The sequence below is a fragment of the Erpetoichthys calabaricus genome, chromosome 4 (assembly GCF_900747795.2).
Source record: "Erpetoichthys calabaricus chromosome 4, fErpCal1.3, whole genome shotgun sequence".
NCBI classification, from domain to species: domain Eukaryota; kingdom Metazoa; phylum Chordata; class Cladistia; order Polypteriformes; family Polypteridae; genus Erpetoichthys; species Erpetoichthys calabaricus.
The window spans coordinates 2,177,946-2,198,047 of NC_041397.2; the positions used below are offsets into that span (position 1 = coordinate 2,177,946).

The 20,102-nt window shown below is 45.4% G+C and overlaps 1 protein-coding gene across 1 annotated transcript in view; it reads right to left on the reverse strand.

The window, feature by feature from the left end:
- Window positions 1-19,834, reverse strand: part of LOC114641452 (uncharacterized protein C21orf62) — a 33,637-nt gene extending 13,803 nt beyond the window's left edge. Inside the window, exon 1 of the mRNA XM_051926377.1 lies at window positions 19,697-19,834. The gene's annotated coding sequence lies outside the window, so the exon portion shown is untranslated. The remainder of the gene's footprint in view (window positions 1-19,696) is intronic.
- Window positions 19,835-20,102: the final 268 nt, after the last annotated feature.

Consider the following 20,102-nt stretch of genomic DNA (forward strand, 5'->3'; position numbering starts at 1 on the left):
AATGTCCAGAGAAGAGCAACTAGGATGAGTCTGGGGCTACAGGGGATGAGTTATGAGGAAATATTAGAAGAGCTGAGCCTTTATAGTGATGAAGAGGACACCTGACTGAAGTGTTTAAAATGATGAAGGGAATTAGTCCAGTGGATCGAGACAGTTATTTTAAATTGAGTTCATCCAGAACACGGGGACACAGCTGGAAACCTGTGAAGGGGAAATTTCACACAAACATCAGGAAGTTTTTCTTTACACAGAGAATGATACGACACTTGGAATAAGCGACCAAGTAGTGTGGTAGACATTTAAGGCTTGAGGGACTTTTAAAACTTGACTTGATGTTATTTTGAAAGAATTAAGTGGATAAGAACGGTGAGCTTTGTTGGACTGAATGGCCTGTTCTTGTCCAGATTGTTCTAATTTTAATATCCTATTAGCCTTCTTAATGGTTTTTTTTCTCAGTGATTGCTCTTCAAGGTTCTGAATCAGCCCAGTTGCTCTCCTCTCTGAACTTTGCTGTATCTTTTTCTTTTTTTGTAAAATGGAGACCAAGTCTGCACACAGGACTCCAGTTGAGGTCCCTCTATGTACCTTAAGCATAACCGATTTTGTCTTCTTCTGCACACATCATGCGCTTATATAATCTTACTAGACAAAGAGCCCGTTTCAACAATGTAAGATGAAACGGGCACAAGTGGAATAGTATAATATATAATAAGTATAAGCACCACAAACCTGATATTGGTGTATTGAATGAATGCATCATTAGGCCTTGAGCTGTAGTCAAAATCGCCTTTCAGGCCTCTAGAGATTTAATCGAAGTCGCCTTTCTCTTTGAATTTTCGCAGCCGTAAATCCGCCGCCTGCCGCGATGTCGGTCTCGTAAGGTTTTTCGGGCAGCTGCGCAGAAGGCGACTGCGTATTTGGCTTCGGACAGACGTGAGTGAGTGAGTGAGTGAGTGAGTGAGTGAGTGAGTGAGTGAGTGAGGAGACTGGTGAATTACACTATGTAACAAATTTTTATTTTTATTTTGTTCCTGGGTACAAAGTGTGTTTTCCTAACCCGTTATGCCTAAAAAAAATAGAAAATAGCTGTTGTTCCACAAAAACTTTGCTTTTGTGATCAGGACAATGATATTTTGAAATTTGTCTGTTTTCGAGAAAATTCTCGATTCACATTCAATACTGAGTAGTCTTCTAGAATATTCTTGAACTGTTAGAATTCCAGAAGTTTCTAGAATTTTCCAGAATTATCTAGAACTTTCAAGAAATGTTTAGAACTTTCTAGAACGTTCCCGGACTGTCCAATAGCAGTCATACAAGTATAGAAGCACAGGTGACTCGAACCAACAATTCCATTCCATCCATCCATTTTCCAACCCGCTGAATCCGAATACAGGGTCACAGGGGTCTGCTGGAGCCAATCCCAGCCAACACAGGGCACAAGGCAGGAAAAAATCCTGGGCAGGGTGCCAACCCACCGCAGACCAACAATTCAGTTTATGTTATTTTTTTGATTTGATTTAGATGGCATCAAGAGGTTGCTTGCACCCAGCAGATGCATTTTGCTACGTAAGACAAGAGCGAGAAAGTATTCCGTGAAAGCATGTCGTAAGATGTGCGAGACCTACAAGGCATACTTCGGCATGCCTGTCGGGGATCAAGACAAGCCCTGGGCACCTCATTTCACATGCGAATATTGCAAGAAAACTCTTGAAGGTTGGTACAGGGGAGAAAAGAGAGCCATGAAGTTTGCTATCCTGCGAATTTGGCGGCAACCGACTGACCACTCAAGCAACTGCTACTTCTGCATGTTGGATCTTACCAAACGTCGCACTGGCAAGAATGCACCTCAAATCGTTTATCCAGACATTCCTTCTTCCATTGCCCCAGTACCACACTGCCCCGAGCTGCCCGTTCCCACTCCTCCGAAGAGGGATCAGCCATCTTCAGGAGACAGCAGTAAGTCAGACAGCGAGGAAGATATTGCAGATCCAGATTGCGGTTGCACAGATGCGGCTGAGGAGAGAAGGCCATACTTCCCTAACCAGAAAGACGTCAACGATCTGATCAGAGACCTTGGTCTTACCAAGTCCAATGCTGAGCTTCTGACATCCAGGCTCAAGCAGTGGAACTTGTTGGATGAAAGCGTGCAAGTCACAAATCAGAGAAAGCGTCACCAAACATTTTCCAACTTCTTCAGTCGGCAAGATGGGATGTGCTTCTGCAACAATGTGGCCGGTCTATTCGAGGCTATAGGTATCACCTGTAACCCGAGTGAATGGCACCTATTCATAGACAGTTCATCCCGGAGCCTCAAAGCCGTGCTGCTTCACAACAGAAACAACTACCCGACTCTCCCTATGACTCACACTGTGCATCTCAAAGAGGACTACACCAGTGTCAAGATGTTGCTGAGTGCCTTGAAGTATGATGACTATGGCTGGGAGGTCATCGGAGACTTCAAAATGGTGTCATTCCTGATGGGCCTTCAAGGCGGTTTCACAAAATTTCCTTGTTTTCTTTGCCTCTGGGACAGCCGTGACACTAAGGCGCACGATCACAGAAAGGACTGGCCACAGTGGACCGAGTTCTCTGTGGGGAAGAGCAACGTCAAGTGGGAGCCGCTGATAGAACCTCAGACGGTGCTGATGCCAACACTGCACATCAAGTTAGGCCTCATCAAGCAATTTGTCACGGCTCTTGACAAGGAGTCAGCAGCTTTCAAGTACCTCCAAGATCTCTTTCCAAAGCTGTCCGAGGCAAAGGTCAAGGCTGGTATCTTCGTCGGACCGCAGATCAAGAAAGGTCATAGAATGTGACGAATTTGCCAAGCTGTTGAACAGGATGGAGAAAACGTCTTGGAACAGTTTCATTGCAGTGGTTCACGGCTTCCTGGGTAATCACAAGGCTGAAAACTATGTGCAGTTGGTTTGGACTCTCATAAAGAATTACGCCAAAATGGGATGCAGAATGTCTCTCAAAGTCCATATCCTTGACGCTCATCTTGACAAATTCAAGGAGAACATGGGAGCTTACTCAGAGGAGCAAGGCAAGCGCGTTCATCAGGATATACTGGACTTTGAACGTCGTTACCAAGGACAGTATAACGGAAACATGATGGGGGACTACATTTGGGGGCTTCTTCAAGAAAGTGATTTGCAGTACAGTCGCAAATCTAGAACACCTACTCATTTCTGAACCTTTTTGAGTGGTTTTGACTGTCTTTGTCTATTTACCATGCAAGTGTTGTTCTTTATCAGATCGCATGAACGAAAAGATAAAAATTCCCTTGTTTTGTCACTATAAATACGAAATTTCCTGGGCTGTGGTCATAAAATCAAAGTTTGTGCTGAATGTAGTCGTTTTTCCATAGGCTTTAGACATAAGCAGTTGAAATATAACTCATGGAAGCCAGGAACAAAAATTGTGTGTTACATAGTGTTATGTATTAAGATTATCTTTCATAATGTCTTTCAGAGTGGTCACTCTCCATGATGACCGAATCATCCTACAATTCATCCAGAAAGTATTCCCAGCGCTTCATCACTTTCTCCACATTTTGTTATGTTACAGCCTTATTCCAAAATGGATTCAATTCATTTTTTTCCTCAGAATTCCGCACACAACACCCCATAATGACAATGTGAAAAAAGTTTACTTGAGGTTTTTGCAAATTTATTAAAAATAAAAAAACTGAGAAATCCCATGTCCATAAGTATTCACAGCCTTTGCTCAATACTTTGTCGATGCCCCTTTGGCAGCAATTCCAGCCTCAAGTCTTGTTGAATATGATGCCACAAGCTTGGCACACCTATCCTTGGCCAGTTTGGCCCATTCCTCTTTGCAGCACCTCTCAAGCTCCATCAGGTTGGATGGGAAGCGTCGGTGCACAGCCATTTTAAGATCTCTCCAGAGATGTTCAATCAGATTCAAGTCTGGCCTCTGGCTGGGCCACTCAAGGACATTCACAGAGTTGTCCTGAAGACACTCCTTTGATATCTTGGCTGTGTGCTTAGGGTCGTTGTCCTGCTGAAAGATGAACCGTCGCCCCAGTCTGAGGTCAAGAGCACTCTGGAGCAGGTTTTCATCCAGGATGTCTCTGTACATTGCTGCAGTCATCTTTCCCTTTATCCTGACTAGTCTCCCAGTCCCTGCCACTGGAAAACATCCCCACAGCATGATGCTGCCACCACCATGCTTCACTGTAGGGATGGTATTGGCCTGGTGATGAGCTGTGCCAGGTTTCCTCCAAACGTGACGCCTGGCATTCACACCAAAGAGTTCAATCTTTGTCTCATCACACCAGAGAATTTTCCTTCTCATGGTCTGAGAGTCCTTCAGGTGCCTTTTGGTAAACTCCAGGTGGGCTGCCATGTGCCTTTTACTAAGGAGTGGCTTCCGTCTGGCCACTCTACCATACAGGCCTGATTGGTGGATTTCTGCAGAGATGGTTGTCCTTCTGGAAGGTTCTCCTCTCTCCACAGAGGACCTCTGGAGCTCTGACAGAGTGACCATCGGGTTCTTGGTCACCTCCCTGACTAAGGCCCTTCTCCCCCGATCACTCAGTTTAGATGGCCGGCCAGCTCTAGGAAGAGTCTTGGTGGTTTTGAACTTCTTCCACTTATGGATGATGGAAGCCACTGTGCTCATTGGGACCTTCAAAGCAGCAGAAATTTTTCTGTAACCTTCCCCAGATTTGTGCCTTGAGACAATCCTGTCTCGGAGGTCTACAGACAATTCCTTTGACTTCATGCTTGGTTTGTGCTCTGACATGAACTGTCAACTGTGGGACCTTCTATAGACAGGTGTGTGCCTTTCCAAATCATGTCCAGTCAACTGAATTTACCACAGGTGGACTCCAATGAAGCTGCAAAAACATCTCAAGGATGATCAGGGGAAACAGGATGCACCTGAGCTCAATTTTGAGCTTCATGGCAAAGGCTGTGAATACTTATGTACATGTGCTTTCTCAATGTTTTTATTTTTAATAAATTTGCAAAAACCTCAAGTAAACTTTTTTCACGTTGTCATTATGGGGGTGTGGGCAGCACGGTGGCGCAGTGGTAGTGCTGCTGCCTCGCAGTTAGGAGACCTGGGTTCGCTTCCCGGGTCCTCCCTGCGTGGAGTTTGCATGTTCTCCCCGTGTCTGCGTGGGTTTCCTCCCACAGTCCAAAGATATGCAGGTTAGGTGGATTGGTGATTCTAAATTGGCCCTAGTGTGTGCTTGGTGTGTGGGTGTGTTTGTGTGTGTCCTGTGGTGGGTTGGCACCCTGCCTGGGATTGGTTCCTGCCTTGTGCCCTGTGTTGGCTGGGATTGGCTCCAGCAGACCCCCGTGACCCTGTGTTCAGATTCAACGGGTTGGAAAATGGATGGATGGATTATGGGGTGTTGTGTGTAGAATTCTGAGGAAAAAAATGAATTTAATCCATTTTGGAATAAGGCTGTAACATAACAAAATGTGGAAAAAGTGATGCGCTGTGAATACTTCCCGGATGTACTGTAGTTGCACTTATCTGCACTTTCTCTGGTGCTGCTTTGTCTTTTTTTTGTAATATGGAGACCAAATGTGAACACAGCACTTCAGGTGAGGCCATGCTAGTGACTTTTACAACTTAATTGTGACCTGCCTTGACTTGTATTTCACAGATCAGGATGCTATATCACCTGACATCCTATTAGCCTTCTTAATGGCTTTCTCCTTTTGTCTTAATTGTTTTCTCTCTGGTTGAGCTCCATGGTTCCGAATCTGCTGAGTTGCTCCTCTCTTGACTTTTTCTAGTGCTGTTTTGTATTTTTCTGTAATTTGGAGACCAGTCACGTCACCTCTTAATTTCTGCTTGCTTGGACCAAAAGCATTATTCAACACCAGTCCCACTGTGTGAGAAACTGATTGGCCGCAGCATTCTTATAAACTGCCTTAGCCAATAAGAGGGCCTCTCCGGCAGTGTCTTAAATTGAGTTCAGTCATACTTAATTGTTTGTTACCTGTGGTGATTGTGTATGGCGTACCACCAAGATCTTTACTGGGCCTGCTGTTATTTGTGACATATACGCATCCATTAGGCCACATTAGCCCAAAACACAAGGTATGCAGATGACACAGCAGCTTGACATTTTGTAAATCACTTTGTGCTGCGTTTTGTGTGTGAGAATGTGTTACAGAAATGAATGCTGCTGTTGTGATTTCCTGTGGATTAAAAGATCCCAACGAAAGAAGTTCAAGTGCCTGAAAACGGCCCGACCCGGCCGGACTCAGCCAGCTGTGCTCCATGCACACCTCACAGGTTTGGACTTTTCTCCTCAGCGTCAAGGTGCCACCACAAAAGTGCTACCTGTGACTACTACAAGGACATCAAAGGAAACGGTCACAAAAAAAAAGTCTCCTGATACGTGTCATCCTGAAACAAGAGGACTACACAACCACGGGTGAGGCTCGGGCACCGCAGCACCACCAAACACAAAGCATTTAGTGGAATAATTCTGATTCTCTTGATTGATTTATTATTAATATTATCCATCCATCCATCCCTTATCCAACCCGCTATATCCTAACTACAGGGTCTGTTGGAGCCAATCCCAGCCAACACAGGGCGCAAGGCAGGAAACAAACCCCGGGCAGGCTGCCAGCCCACCGCAGATTATTATCATTTTGATTCTCTTTAATATTTTATGAATTTCTTGACTGTTTATTTCAAGTTCTTGACGTCTTTTGGGGGTAGGGGTTGTAAAATGGAGAATTGTCAGAGATGATTTTGCTGTCAGATTTGATTGTGACTATTTGATTATTTCCTTTTTTATTATTAGCTTTTGCTCTTATAAAATCTTTTTAATGGAAGCCTCTTGGTCTGTGACCCAGTCCTGCTGCCACTCCAAGGTTAAGAAACCAGTGTAAGCAGCCAGAATAGCAGCCCTGCTGACTCCGAGGGTCTGTTTATCAGTAATTTGCACTAACCCTGTACTCCATTCTTTAGAGAGTAGCAGTCATCTCCATCAGGGTACTGTGGGGATCTCCACGCGCCTATCAGTCCTGGAAATGGCTTTTTGACTTTAAGTTTGACAGACGTCATATTTAAGGTTTGTTTGGTTGTTAAAAGTGCTAAAATATTTAACGTCTTGTCTCACCGTTGTGTTGTTTGTTGTGGCTGCTGCCATTTTGGACATAGCTTGTGGACGGCTGCTAGCCACATTGCTATGGAGGACAGGTGGAGGTCCTGACTGGTGATGTCACTGTATGGGGGGTATAAAAGGTTTAGGGGGTCATACGCTTCCTGATCATCAAAGATTACATTGAAACTGTAAAACTGTGAGAGTCTCCCTAACTTTTGTATTCCTCTTGGGTTCAGAATCCATGCCAAGGCCTTTTCATTCTGTGATTTGTCTGTGATAGATAGATAGATAGATAGATAGATAGATAGATAGATAGATAGATAGATAGATAGATAGATAGATAGATAGATAGATAGATAGATAGATAGATAGATAGATAGATAGATAGATAGATAGATAGATAGATAGATAGATAGATAGATAGATACTTTATTAATCCCAAGGGGAAATTCCCATACTCCAGCAGCAGCATACTGATAATAAAAATATTAAATTAAAGAGTGATAATAATGCAGGTATACAGACAGACAATAACTTTGTATAATATTAACGTTTACCCCCCGGGTGGAATTGAAGAGTCGCATAGTGTGATGGAGGAACGATCTCCTCAGTCTGTCAGTGGAGCAGGACGGTGACAGCAGTCTGTCTCTGAAGCTGCTCCTCTGTCTGGAGATGATCCTGTTTAGTGGATGCAGTGGATTCTCCATGATTGACAGGAGTCTGCTCAGCGCCCGTCGCTCTGCCATGGATGTCAGACTGTCCAGCTCCGTGCCTACAATAAAGCCTGCCTTCCTCACCAGTTTGTCCAGACGTGAGGCGTCCTTCTTCTTAATGCTGCCTCCCCAGCACAACAAAAATTTCATGGTTTGTGACTTCCATGTCGTCCCCTGTCTTGATTTAAAAGACATTTCTGCCTTTCCCCTCTTAAGGCATTGCATTTCGAGCAGAGCGGACTCTTCCCAAGAGTGGCCGGCCTCTCTCGATACAACTGCCAGTGCATTTCCAAATCAGAAAATCCCATCAGGGTCTCTCCAAGTCACGTCCTCAGCCTGTCCATCTTGTGATATCTGCTGATTTCTAATAAGCCAGTGGCTTCCATTTGCTGTCCCAGGGACCCCCATGACCACAGAGTTTTGCCCCACTCAGTTACCCAACCCGTCAGTCATTTTCGTCTTGAATTAATCTCATTGTTTAATTAGCTCATCTTTTTATCTGCATTTAGAAATGTGTGTTATCGATTTGGCACTATTTGTATTTACTTCTATATGTTCCCTTAAACATTTACTTAAAAAATAGAGAATGTCACCTGGGCAGCATCACCAACCTCTGGGTGGAACTGAAGAAGACACTGAGGCACAGAGCAGACTTTGGCGGATTTTGACGCCTCTGGCATTCATCAATTAACTGAAGAAACACCAAATCTGAGAATTCATCAAAGCAACGTTCTCTCTGTCCTCCTGTGTGGCTCAGAAGGTTGGCGTATCACCAAGGAGGGCACAAACAAGACTTTCAGGTATTTGTAGCAACTGCCTGAGGAGACTCATGGAGATCCACTGGCCAGCCACAACAGCCGACTCAACAATCTGTGCTTTTACTAAATTGGGAAACGGCGATGGAGGTGGCTGGGCATGTGTGCTGCGTTCCTTCCAGATATCCCACAAAGAAAAACAAAGTGAGGAAGACCAAGAGGAACGTGAAGATGCAGCTAGGAGGAAGAGTTGAAAACAGCTGGACTCTCCTGGAGAAATGCAATGAAGATGGCATGTGGCCTTATGTGCCACTGGGCACCAAGAGGACAATTGTATTTATAAATGGTCCTTTGTCCACTTTTAGGTTTTGTAGAATGGAGAGTCCACTTCTGTTGTTCTGTTCTTCATCTTTGGTGTCATTTTGAATGTGTTTGTTCATTTTCCACATCTTGTTTTGTTTCCTATGGGACCCCATTTGGTTTACACTGCGAGTGTTACCTTTGTAGCGGTGCTTGTTACCTGAGGACTGTATGTGTATTTATGGCCATCCTGTGAAGAAAGGCGCACTCCTGAACCCGTCCACTCATCTTATCTGCTCTTATCTATCTTTAAATTCCCCATCAATGTACGGATCTCTGGACTATTTATCTTCATCTTTATGTTACTTCTGCTTTTTATCTCTGTTTGTGAGTGTGTGATGGTCAGGCCAAGGCTGGGGGCATCCCTGGAATCTCCACTAAAAAAATAAATATATAAATCACTGTGTCTTCGACGGTGTGAATCTGAGCGGCACCGGACCGCTACACCTTGGTGCTAAGAAGGGGGTCTCCCTTCACACCTAGACCACACCCACCAGAAGTCCCATCACGTGATGTCATCAACCCAATGACATGCAGGTATCTCCAGCTGTTTGAAAGTTCAAGTATCCTAACTCAAAGTACCTGCTTTTGCTAACCAAAGAGGATTTTTCTTTTACAAAAATAAGTGAGCCGTTATGCAGGCAGCGTGCACCCCGAGCGCCGAGACTGGAGCTGGACGCCATACACACTTCCAAGCTCCATCATCCCGAGGTTGGGCTAACAGATGCGAACAACCCCAGTTTGAGGAGGTCTACACCAGGGGTCTTCTTGAAGTCCTGACCTCTTTGATCTGCATATGGATGTCTTGGGTCACTGGATAAATGACCAGTCCCCCCTGGTGCTGATGACATTGGGTTGTGTGGAGAGGAATTTGGAAGATGGGAGAAGGACTTTGAATGATGGAGGACTGAAGAAAAATAAGAGGAAGAAGAAGACAGAATATCTGAGGTTTAATGATGAGCAGGATTTAGAAGTGAGCCTGCATTGAAAAGAGTGGAGAAGTTTAAATATCTCATATCAGTAATAAACAGAGATCTGTCCGCACAGTTCGTTTTTTTGATGTGTTGAAATGTATTTCGCATATCTCAAATTAACCAGAATGTCATTTTAACATCCATTATCCAACCTGCTATATCCTAACTAGAGGGTCACAGGGGTCTGCTGGAGCCAATCCCAGACAACACAGGGCGCAAGGCAGGAAACAAACCCTGGGCAGGACGCCGGCCTACCGCAGGGCACACACACACCAAGCACACACTAGGGACAATCCAGAATCGCCAATGGACCTAACCTGCGAGTCTTTGGACTGTGGGAGGAAACCCACGCAGACAAGGGGAGAACATGCAAATTCCACACAGGGAGGACCCGGGAAGTGAACCCAGACGGGTCTCCTAACTGCGAGGCAGCAGCGCTACCCACTGCGCCACCGTGCCGCCCATTTTAACATTTAACTTTCAAATATTTCTAGATATCTGACAATGCATTTAGGATATGCTGACAAAAACGCTTAACGACATACCCTGAGTCCATTTCAAAATATCCAAAAATGCACATTAAAACGAAAAAGGCCAAAGACGGGCGGCGAGAAGACGCGCGCACCCGACAGAGCAGGCGGACTGACGAGCGCGTCGAGCCGGGCGCGCAGGGACTGACGCGCAGATCTCTACTGCCACCTCTCGACCAATCCTGTGTATTGCAGCAAGTCAGTTGCATTTTACTATGAATAAAATTTCATTAGATAAACTTCATTAATAATACTAAGGGGAAATTTAGATGCATACAGCGGCAGACACATAAAAAACAAGGACACAGACTCACAGGACAAATAATACAGCAAATCAATCAATATTGTGCAGAAATTTCAAAATGAATTTAAAGAATATGTCTGGAGGAAGAATTGAATTGCCTGACAGCAGTGAACAGAAAAGACCCTCAGTGGTGCTTCTTAGCACATCGTGGTAAAATGAACCAAGAGAACGCCTCCTGGAGGGGATGGGGAGGATTTTTTCACGATAGCATCCAGTTCTGCCACCATCCTTTTTTCCACATTCCACAAATGACAAGTTTTGGTCACAAAATCAAGTGGTGTCAGTTACTCCGTATTCACTGCCGTGTTTTGTCTTACAGACTCTCCAACACCCCCCCCAGACTTTATCATTATGGCACATTTATTAAAGGCGAAGAGAGAAATTACAAGACCAGGGCACATTACATTGGCTTCCATAATGACTGAAGCTCAAGAAGATTGGAAGCCTCTCAGTGTCCCATTGTGAGTGAGAGGTGGGGACTGAACTGACATCCTTGTGTTAAGCAGTCCGGTGTCTTCACCAGTAGGCCACACCAGCCTGCAGGCTCCTGCCTTCCCAGTACTGCCCCATTGGGCACCCCATTTTTAGGGAGCACGGAGGTGCAGTGGTTGGCACTGCTGCCACACACGTGAAGTGCCCTCGGTTTGAACCCTTTGCCTGTTTGTTTCCTATGTGGACTCCGCAGTGTTTGAGTGAGTTTTCATCCTAAATGGTCTGCTGGTAAGATCTGATTACTAATTCGACATGGACCGCTCTGTGCCACCACTCTTGTGCTTTTCTCAGGCTCTCCAGCAGGCGAAGGGCTGACACGACTGGCGTGAGGCGGAGAAGGACACAGAAAACAGAGTCACTCATGGAGGGGGGGGTGGCTTGGAGCATCGGGGTCCCGGACTGTTACACATTCAGAGGCCGCCGGCCCACCAGCTTACACGACTTGTGCAAGGGACAGCAGGCCAAGGCACAGTGTGGCCCCCTTGTGGCTCAGGACTGTCATTACAATCGCCCAGATCTGCAAAGCACACCTAACAGTTTTTGTTTTAATTCAAATAGCATTACAAATATTTGCTAATGATGACAAATAAATCAGACGCGACAAAAAAATATCTGGAAAATATTTATATGAAACTGACTGTTTTGTAAAAAATAAGATTGATTACCTATTACTAGAACTCTAGCTCACCACTCGACAAATGATTGTTTTATTTCATAAAGATATTGCCTCCCTGCCGCCAGTACCTTTGCACACACATATATGCTTTGGACCTTTTCTTTCTTGGCGTACCACCTTGACTTGTAGAGGGTCTGATGGGGGCTCTCGAGACACTGAGCGAGGGGTCTGAGTGTCTGAGCTGGCAAGGGACCTGATAAAAACCAAAGAGCCAGGCCTTTAATGACCTCTTGGGCACGGCCATCAGCAGTGTGTCTGTCTGCAGAGAGAGTGCCCACCTCATCATTGAGAGGTTTACTCACCTCGGCGGTGACATTCATGTGACTCTGGTGACTCGTCCTATAAAGTCAGTAGATGGATTAGGAGGGCATGGGGGGTCATGGGGTCCCTGGAAACGGGTGTGGTGGTCTTGATATCTGAGGTCCAAGTCTTTAGAGTCCTGGTGCTTCCTGTTTGTGAGACATGGATGCCATCCAGTGACTTGAGATGAAGACTCGACTCCTTCATGTGTGTCTCTTCAGAGGGTCCTTGGGTACCACTGGTGTGACTTTGTGTTGCTCACGGGGTCCCGAATGAGGCATATGACCTGCATTGTGAGGGGGCATCAGTTTTGGCACTATTGCCATGTGGCATGATTACCCGAGGGTGATCCGGCTCATTGTTAAGGACTCTGATAGGCTGGACCAGGCCAAGGCCCACGTGACACCTGACTGTGACAGATAGAGGGTCATTTCTGTGGGGTGGGACTGGACTGTGTGTCTACCTGGGGGTTGCCAACCAAAGCTGTTTAGTCGTATGGTGGGTGCGGTAATGTGCTCTACCAGTGTGTGCTCCCCAACCTGACCTAACCTGACCTTCAAGAATTTCAATGTTTCAAAATGTCACCATGGGTTTTGGTCTTAAATTGTTAAGTACTGGCGTCTTATTAGGCCCAAATCAAGGTGCCAGTGATTTATCTGCTCCACCATTCTTGACAGCCTTGTCCTCTCTGTCACATCATTAACGCCTCACTCAGCTCAGGCACATCTTCAGACATGCACTCCTCAAAAAACCAGACACTCGATCCTCCATCCCAAGTTAGCAGTCACAGGCCCTTCTCTCTCCTTTCTTTCCTTTCTTAAACGTGTTGTTTCTAATCAGGTCTCATCCTTCCCTGCACAGAACGAGTTGCTCGATAACAACCAAGAGGAACCACGTGACTGAGATGGCTCCACTAGCAGTGGTTGACCTGCTATGACTTGCTAGAGTCACCAACATGTCACTGGTCCTGATCCTTCTAGATGCCTTTGACGTGGTTGACTACGACATCCTTCTTGCCACCCTCTCTGACCCTGGCAGCACAGGGACTGCTCTCTGGTGGTCTGAGTCCAACATCTCAGGCAGATCCTACAGTGTGTCCTGATGAGGAGTGTTGTCAAAGGCCCACCAGACATGCACAGGTGTACCCCAAGGATCAGTGCAGATCCTCTACTCTTCTCTCTGTACACCACCTCGCTGGGCTCCATCATCCAGCCCCATGGTTTCTCTTATCAGTGCTAGGCTGATGACACACAGCCGTGCCTGTCATTCCCTCCAGAGGACAAAACAACATCAGCCAGAGTCTCTGCTTGTCTTACTGATATCTCAATCTGGATGAAGGACCACCATCATCAGCTCAACCTGGCAAAAACCGAGCATCCTGTGTTCCTGGACTGCCAGTCTGCTCATCTCCCCATCTCTGTACAGCTTGGCTCACCATCGCTAACACCTGCCAAGGCACTACGCTACCTTGAGGTGGTGATTGATGAGCTGCTGTCTTCTTCTGATCACATTTCTACTGTTTGTCGTTCATGCAGGTTCACACAATTCATATGACAGAGTGGGCCGCACAACTTCTGGTCCAGGCTTTGGTCTCGTCACATCTGGACTATTGCAACTTAATCCTGGCAGGAGTGCCAGCATGTGCTATCATGGCGCTACAGATGGTCCAGAATGGAGCGGCCTGTCTTATATTTAACCAGCAGAGACCGGCACACATTACTGATCTCTTCAGGTCGCTCCATTGGCTCCACTGCAGCAGCACACATTAAGTTCAAATCCCTGATGCTTACCTACAGAGTAGTCAGGGGGTCAACACCTGAGTATATGGAGACACTGCTGAGGTGCTGTGATCCTTCTCACCCACTCAGGTCTGCCAGGGAGCAGCGTCTGGTGATGCCACCTCTACGTGGTATCGAGTCTCAGTCCAGACTCTCCTCATGTGTAGTCCCTAGTGGGTGGAATGAGCTGCCCACCTCCATTCATACTGCTGATGTCCCCAATGCATTGAAGAAGCAACTGAAGACCCACCTGCTCTGTGGAGATCTTTGAATTGATAAGAAAAAACTTTGCTCTGTGATATTCTGTACTGTTGGTTGATTGGTTGTCACATTAAATTTATCAATTATAATCTATGATTGTAAAATTATTAGTTACTAGTCATTTAGCCCGTTACAATAACGGGCGCTAGAACAGTAGTCCATAAACATTAGTAGGAACAGTCTACATTAAATGGCAAGGGACTTTGACCTCATTCTGTTTGTTGGTCGTATTTTTCTTTCTTTCAGCCTTTCTTTTCTTGATGTTTACTTGCTGAGCTGACCGTTCTTCGTGGGCTGTCACCGTGTATTGTGTGTCTTTAATTTTCTGTGACAGTAATACTGTCTTGTACGGCTCTATTCAATAAGGGCGCGCACAAAAAGGCGAGCTTCAAAAGGGCGACCTCAATTGAGCAAAAGGCGTTCGTAGATAATTTAGTTCAAATGGCTCTGGAACATGTGAAGAGCAACAAAGGTGCAGATCTTTATTTATACGCGCCTTTATTCGCTGCGCCCAAATGAGGTCGCCTTTTTGTGCGCGCCCTTATTGAAGGATACCGTACGTCAGTAATATACCTTTAATTTTCTCTGGAGGTAATACAGGCGTGCGCGTCGGTAACATGATTTTAATCCCCTCTGACAGTAATACTGGCTTGTATGTGGCTGTAATATGCGTCACTGTATTGTGTACCTTTAATTTCCAATCGCAGTAATACTGGTTTGTATTTCCGTAAAATACCTGTAACTTTTTCTGACAGTAATATCGCGCATCGCACCGTGTCCAGCGCATGCGCACTTCACCAAAAGACATCCACACACGGACACCTGGACACACACAGGGATTTTATATATGTAGATTACATCTTTTCACTTGTGATATCAACGTCTGGCACCTGACTTATTGCAATTACTGAACACACAGGCCCAAACCTAATGTTACTTGTTTATGTTTATCTATCTTGTAAGTCGATTTGGATAAAAGTGTCAGCCAAGAAAATAAATGGAAATAGAAATGTATCAAGCTCCACCCCTTTTGTCACTCTCTCTCATAGGCTACATCCCTTTTGACTGTCTCTCCATCTGTTTCTAAGGTCCCACCCCTTTCAACAATCTCTCTCTATCTGTTTCTAAGGCCCCGCCCCTATTGACGGTCTCTCTGTCTGTTTCTAAGGCCCCGCCCCTATTGACGGTCTCTCTGTCTGTTTCTAAGGCCCCACCCCTTTCAACAATCTCTCTCTGTCTGTTACTAAGGCCCCACCTCTTTTGGCAGTCGCTCTCTATCTGTTTCTAAGGCCCCGCCCCTATTGACGGTCTCTCTGTCTGTTTCTAAGGCCCCACTCCTTTCAACAATCTCTCTCTGTCTGTTACTAAGGCCCCGCCCCTATTGATGGTCTCTCTATCTGTTTCTAAGGCCCCACCCCTTTCAACAATCTCTCTCTGTCTGTTACTAAGGCCCCGCCTCTTTTGGCAGTCGCTCTCTATCTGTTTCTAAGGCCCCGCCCCTATTGACGGTCTCTCTGTCTGTTTCTAAGGCCCCGCCCCTATTGACGGTCTCTCTGTCTGTTTCTAAGGCCCCACTCCTTTCAACAATCTCTCTCTATCTGTTTCTAAGGCCCCGCCCCTATTGACGGTCTCTCTCTGTCTGTTTCTAAGGCCCCACCCCTTTCAACAATCTCTCTCTGTCTGTTTCTAAGGCCCCGCCCCTATTGACGGTCTCTCTCTGTCTGTTTCTAAGGCCCCACCCCTTTCAACAATCTCTCTCTGTCTGTTACTAAGGCCCCACCTCTTTTGGCAGTCGCTCTCTATCTGTTTCTAAGGCCCCGCCCCTATTGACGGTCTCTCTGTCTGTTTCTAAGGCCCCACCCCTATTGACGGTCTCTCTGTCTGTTTCTAAGGCCCCACCCCTATTGATGGTCTCTCTATCTGTTTCTAAGGCCCCACCCCTTTCAACAATCTCTCTCTGTCTGTTACTAAGGCCCCGCCCCTATTGATGGTCTCTCTGTCTGTTTCTAAGGCCCCACCCCTTTCAACAATCTCTCTCTGTCTGTTACTAAGGCCCCACCTCTTTTGGCAGTCGCTCTCTATCTGTTTCTAAGGCCCCGCCCCTATTGACGGTCTCTCTGTCTGTTTCTAAGGCCCCACCCCTATTGACGGTCTCTCTGTCTGTTTCTAAGGCCCCACCCCTTTCAACAATCTCTCTCTGTCTGTTACTAAGGCCCCACCTCTTTTGGCAGTCGCTCTCTATCTGTTTCTAAGGCCCCACCCCTATTGACGGTCTCTCTGTCTGTTTCTAAGGCCCCACCCCTATTGATGGTCTCTCTATCTGTTTCTAAGGCCCCACCCCTTTCAACAATCTCTCTCTGTCTGTTACTAAGGCCCCGCCCCTATTGATGGTCTCTCTATCTGTTTCTAAGGCCCCACCCCTTTCAACAATCTCTCTCTGTCTGTTACTAAGGCCCCGCCTCTTTTGGCAGTCGCTCTCTATCTGTTTCTAAGGCCCCGCCCCTATTGACGGTCTCTCTGTCTGTTTCTAAGGCCCCACTCCTTTCAACAATCTCTCTCTGTCTGTTTCTAAGGCCCCGCCCCTATTGACGGTCTCTCTGTCTGTTTCTAAGGCCCCACTCCTTTCAACAATCTCTCTCTATCTGTTTCTAAGGCCCCGCCCCTATTGACGGTCTCTCTCTGTCTGTTTCTAAGGCCCCACCCCTTTCAACAATCTCTCTCTGTCTGTTTCTAAGGCCCCGCCCCTATTGACGGTCTCTCTGTCTGTTTCTAAGGCCCCACCCCTTTCAACAATCTCTCTCTGTCTGTTTCTAAGGCCCCGCCCCTATTGACGGTCTCTCTGTCTGTTTCTAAGGCCCCACCCCTTTCAACAATCTCTCTCTATCTGTTTCTAAGGCCCCGCCCCTATTGACGGTCTCTCTCTGTCTGTTTCTAAGGCCCCACCCCTTTCAACAATCTCTCTCTGTCTGTTTCTAAGGCCCCACTTCTTTTGACAGTTTTTCTGTGCAGAAGTGAGGGGAACCTGGAGACGAGCAGATGGAGCTTGTGGGACTTTAAGATATATTTTCAGCTATTAAAGCTAGTGCCCCCATTTTGGGGCCCAGTAGGTCAGCAGGTAGTAGTTGTGGGAGTAGTCAGCTGACTGAAATCGGATGTGGCCCTGGAGTGACAGCACCAGCTTGTCCCGTGTGCCTCTTATCATTTGTGAAGTGTCGGAGTGAGAGAACAAATGAAGGTCTTCAAATAATAGAGAGGAGTACTTGGAATTCGCAATGGCAAACTTTTCAATTTCAATTTGCAATTAGCACCAAAGTACAAAAAGACAACATCTAGTAAAATATTAGAACATTAGAACACTCTAGACGAGAACAGGCCATTCAGCCCAACAAAGCTCGCCAGTCCTATCCACTTATTTCTTCCAAGAAAACATCAAGTCGAGTTTTGAAAGACCCTAACGTCTTACTGTCTACCACACTACTTGGTCGCTTATTTCAAGTTTCTATCATTCTTTGTGTAAAGAAAAACTTCCTAATGTTTATGTGACATTTACCCTTAACAAGTTTCCAACTGTGTCCCCGTGTTCTTGATGAACTCATTTTAAAATAACAGTCTCGATCCACGGCACTAATTCCCTTCATAATTTTAAACACTTCAATCATGTCACCTCTTAATCTTCTTTTGCTTAAACTGTAAAGGCTCAGCTCTTTTAACCTTTCCTCATAATTCAAACCCTGTAAATTTGAATTTAAAGAAATTTAAATTAAAGAAGAAAAATGTGACCCCTCTAAAACCCCCAAGTCATGTTGGACGCACAGAGCCTGCAGACGTTTAAGAGAAAAAACACAATTCATGACAAGTAGCCCGCTGGAACTGGGACAGACTTGGGAGCGCAAATCCAGATGTCAGGATGCTGCTGGAACGCCCGGGCAATGACATACAGGGGTCATCTTAGGGGAGACAAGAGGAGGCGTCCAGTGGTCATCAGGGCGCGGCCCCCAAACAGCTGCACCCGCCGCCTCCACACCAATGACAGGAGAATAAAAAACGAGCAGCAGATGCAAACAGATGACAGGGCTGGGAGTGAGTCATTTACATACAAAGCTCCGCCCTCTTCAGCACATTGGCTGCACACGTAAGAAAGAGTCACAAGCTGACTAATTAAGAGAGCACATCAGAAAGAAACAACTGATACACTGATGGCTCTCTTTATGAAAGGCGTTATATAGAACAGGCTAGTTACTTAAAGTTTCAAAAAAAGTCTCAAAACAAAGGGCTATCAATTAACTGTAAGAAAGAAGGAAAGGATATTATACTGATGGAAGGCACTATAATGAACAGATCAATTATTTAATGTACTGCTTTTACTGAAAGTGTAAGAAAGAAAGAAAGAAAGAAATCCACTTGAACTTCTGACAGCACCTCTTATGAAAGGCGCTATATAGATTATTTATTTTATGTTTCCTATAATGTTCATAACAAAGCATGATCAAGTATAACTAACTGTAAGAAAGAATAAATTATCTACTTGATATGCTGGTGGCTTTCTTTGTGAAAGGCACTATATGGACAAGATCAGTTGCTTTATTAATAATTGCTTTATTAGTTAAAGAAAACAATGCAAATTAATTATTATTCTTTATATAAGGCTTTATATGAATAGATTCATTGTTTAATGCCCTGCTTTTAAAACAAGTCTCTGAATAAAATTTTACAGGTATAATTGTGAGAAAGAAAGAAAGAAAGAAAGAAAGAAAGAAAGAAAGAAAGAAAGAAAGAAAGAAAGAAAGAAAGAAATCCCACCCAATTTGATGTTGGCCATATGAGCTCCTGTAGAGAGTCATCAGTGTGAACTGAACTCGAAGGACTTTGTATTAAACTACTTTATTAAATTCATAATGAAGCACACTGAGAAAGGCACTATATCCAAAAGCCTTGGTCTGTAAATAATAATAATAATAATAATAATAATAATCCATCCATCCATCCATCCATTATCCAACCCGCTATATCCTAATAATAATAATAATAATACATTAGCTCCATTCTGGCTGAGCACTTTTTGTAAGAACCACTTTGTGACACACTATGAAAGTCGTTATATAATACAAGCTTTGTAAGATGGCACCATGAAACTCAAGATAAAGGTGCCCACAGGTTAAACAAAAGACAAGACGTTGCTTCTTCTTGTATGCCGCTGGTTGTATTTGACCCTCAGACCCCCCCAACCCTGAAATAGTGACCTACAGTACCCAGTATGTCATCTGTTCAAATGCCACCATTATGTCACCAGCCTTGCGCCCCAAATATATATAAACATGAAGGAATGTGCCAAGCCACAGACTGGCAGAATCAAGTGTGCAGTGCCCAGCGGTCCTGAGAGATCGTCACCCCCTCTCAGTGTTCCAAGTCACCAATGGACAGTGCAGCCTAATAAAGTGCCCACCTTACCTTAAGGTTGCCTTCTTTTCTCCTCTCCAGTTGTTTTTCTCCCTAAAAAACTGCAAAAATAATCAAAACAAAAACCAGGGATTTGAATTTTCGGGAATCATTGACTTGCGAAGCGAGTGCCGCTGGTGCGCCTGAGGAATCTCGGGATGGAATGCAGACTCTGCACTTGCTGCGCTCTGAAGCCCCTTGAGGGCAGTCAGAGGCCACCCCCGGCATCACCATAGTTACTACAAATAAAGCCTCCAGCCTGGTGATCCCATAATTAAAAGTGCAGGACAAGCTAAAGACCTCTGTGGGGGAGCGCCGAGCCACTTATAAAGGCGAGTCAAGGGGCCTTTCACCCCGACTTGGGGTCTAACCCGTGACAGCTTGGTGGTCTGCGTGGCACCCTGGCTCAGCCTGACAC